This window comes from Sciurus carolinensis, chromosome 13, assembly GCF_902686445.1.
Source record: "Sciurus carolinensis chromosome 13, mSciCar1.2, whole genome shotgun sequence".
Lineage (NCBI taxonomy): Eukaryota > Metazoa > Chordata > Mammalia > Rodentia > Sciuridae > Sciurus > Sciurus carolinensis.
The window spans coordinates 83,677,326-83,680,403 of record NC_062225.1 but is presented as its reverse complement, the minus strand read 5'-3'; the positions used below and the strand labels follow the sequence as shown (position 1 = coordinate 83,680,403).

At 45.0% G+C, this 3,078-nt stretch overlaps 1 pseudogene; it reads left to right on the top strand.

Annotated features, from left to right (window-relative positions):
- Positions 1-1,916: 1,916 nt before the first annotated feature.
- LOC124962691 (D-aminoacyl-tRNA deacylase 1-like) lies at positions 1,917-2,511 on the top strand (annotated as a pseudogene).
- Positions 2,512-3,078: the final 567 nt, after the last annotated feature.

The following is a 3,078-nucleotide window of genomic DNA, read 5'->3' as shown; positions in this document are numbered from 1 at the left end:
AAGTAGGATCCTCAGAGGGAAAAAGTTAAAAGTGGCTTTAGTTCCTCCCTTATTATCCCTGATGCCTACCAAGCACCAAGAATATTAACAGAAGAAAATTACAATAAACACACACACACACACACACACACACACACACACACACACAGAGGGATCAAGACAGTGATTAGGGTAAACCACCAAAAAACAAAGTTGAAGAGCTTATTCACAAAAGGAGAAATACAATTGGCCAACGATTCCTTTAAAATGCTTAAACTAACTGGTTATGAAGTAAGGGTAAATTTAAAACATAAGGTACAAATTTCTGCCTATTAAATTAGTAAAAACTGATAAAATTTTAATCTACAATTTGCATGAAACTGGTAAAACTCTATTACTGGTGAAACAGCTAATTTGCAAGAGTCTTTAGGAAAAATGTTAGGCATGTGACATATGAATGTTTTGGCCTGTTTGATCTAGTGACCTTGTTTCTGAAGAAAGTAATTTCAAAAATGGATCCAACCGAATGCACCAAAATAATCGAATAAAATCTGAACCCATATAAATGTCCAGGAGTAAGAGAATAAAGGTAAACATGGCACGTCAAGTCAACAGAACACACAGCATCCCTGGAAATCACCGGACACCACCTCGTGATCTTAGAAAGAAGCAGATCATAAAATTATGCATGACTCCAACCTTGCAAAGCATGATTCTATGCCATTTTATGTTCACCAAGTTAATTCTAACATTGTTTCCAAGAGGAAATAATTTTAAATGCATATATGGTAGGAAATATTTTTGAGCATCCACAGGAAGAGTAGACAATATCTTGTACCTTTTAAGCATAATCAGGCTCACTGGATGTTTCCTAAATCAGACATTGGTGTATCATAGAATCACAGAATCTTACAGTAGGGAGATTGATTTCAAAGAAAATCCTTAGAAAATCCAGAAGAACCTCTAGGCCACACTAACCTTTGATACTTATTCAAGCTCCCTAGTCGTCAAAGAAATGCAAATCTATGTGAAAGAGCATTTCTCATCTATTGAATTCCCCACCATTTTAAATTTCATAATGCTCAGTTCAGGAAGAGAACATCACTGGTGGAAGAATGAGGATCATAAGTTTGGGGGCTTGCTCCCCAAAAGACATTGACATCGATGGTGACATTGACAAGGAAATCATCCCAAATTCAGGAAGACAAGACTTCAGCGCAGAACATCCCTGCAGCCTCGTGCACCAAGGAGAGAACGGAGTCCTCCTGCATGTCCCGTGGCCATCTGAGGGATGTCCCCAGCTGAGGGACGTCCCCTTGAAACAGTATTACACAGCCACTAAAAAAGGTGCTTATAAAAGTGGTAATAACACAAGGGAATGCGGTGCTGTAATTTCAAGTGAAAAAGAAGGACATAAAATGGTACACAAACAGCATTATTATTGTTCGGTGTACATTAAACAGACCAGAAAGAAATACAGAGCGCGGAGCAGGACCAGGCTCTGTTCAACGGGGACATGGAGTCGGAGGCTGGCGCTGCGACCTCTTCGACTGCGGATCTGGCCATCCCCGAGGAGTGTCTTCTCTCACTGGCTTGCTGACCTGAGGGAATAGATGGAGGTGTCCGTTGGCAGGCGCAGGGAGAAGACCACCATGCGCAGCAAACTCCAGGTGGCCCCAAGGCTCCCTTCAACTCCGAGCATCCCTGGCTCAGTCCAAGAGGAAGAGGAGCCTGGCTGGCTGGAACTCTCAGCCAGGCGTCCTGCCCCGCCTCAGACGCAGCCCAGCACGTTCTGGCATCGATGGAGCCACTTTCTCGTCACGCCTCCCCATGGACGCAGTCCTACATGTACTGGTCACCCGCAGAGGGTGCTGGCCATGGAGTCGCCCTTTGAGTCACAAGACCAGACAGAGCGCGGTGCTGCCCCACTCACCACCATGAAGGCCGTGGCATAGCGCATCACCCGGGCAAGCATCACAGTTGGAGAGGAGCAGATATTGCTGGGTATTTCACTGGAAGATACACAAAAGGAACTGGAGCACATGGTTTGAAGGATTTTGAACTTGCATGTGTTTGAGGATGAAAGTGGTAAGCACTGGTCAAAGAGTGTGGCGGATAAACAGTACGGGGTGCTGTGCGTCAGCCAGTTTACCCTCCAGTGCATCCTCGAGGGCAACAGGCCTGACTTCCACCTGATGATGCCCAGAGAACAGGCGGTGGGCTTCGACAACAGCTTCCTGGAGCAGCTTTGAAAGACCTACAGGCCAGAGCTCATCAAAGATGGCAAGTTTGGTGCCTATATGCAGGTACACATTCAGAATGATGGGCCTGACCATAGAACTGGAATGCGCTGCTTCTGCTACCTCGGTCCCAAAGCAGGCATCAAAACTTAAGAAACAGCCGCAGAGGAAAGAGAAGACCAGAGCCAAGGGCCCTTCTGAATCAAGCAAAGAGAGAAATGCCCCCTGAAAAGAAGACTGCAGCACCAGCAGCGGGGCAGAGGGGGATGTGTCCTGTGAGCGGGAGCCATAGCCTTAGTGCATTACCAGTGAGCAGATCTGGATCCTGAAAAATTCAAGGTGCTAAGCACCCACACTGCTTTAAGAATTTGAAACTGAGAAATGAAGAGAGAGATATACATAAGCAATTGGGAATCTAAATAGCCCTGCAAAAATCACAGAACAAAAACAAAGAACAGAAACAAACCCCAAGGACCATTATGTTTCCTGTAGTTGCTGTGAGGTGAAGGCAGTAGGTACTGCTGATGAGGCAGCGAGCATGGCAGAGGCACATACCCATGCCTCCCTTCAGAAAGGCTTTGCTGGTTTCTACCATGTCTTGGCTTGCTTTTAGGACAAGCAGGTCCAACATCATTGGTCATCAATCCACTGTGGTGAATTCTGCTTGTCCATGATGGATCTCCAGCACATCTGGGCTGTCTGTGTTCTTTCCAACACTAGTTCATAAGACAGGGCCCACGTTAAGGTATAAGGAGAACAACCATCAATGATAATGTCTTGTGTGAAACCTTTGCATCTTGTAAATCTTTTCTTTTTTCTAAAAATAAATACTAATTAAATCTAAAAAAATTCCTTGATC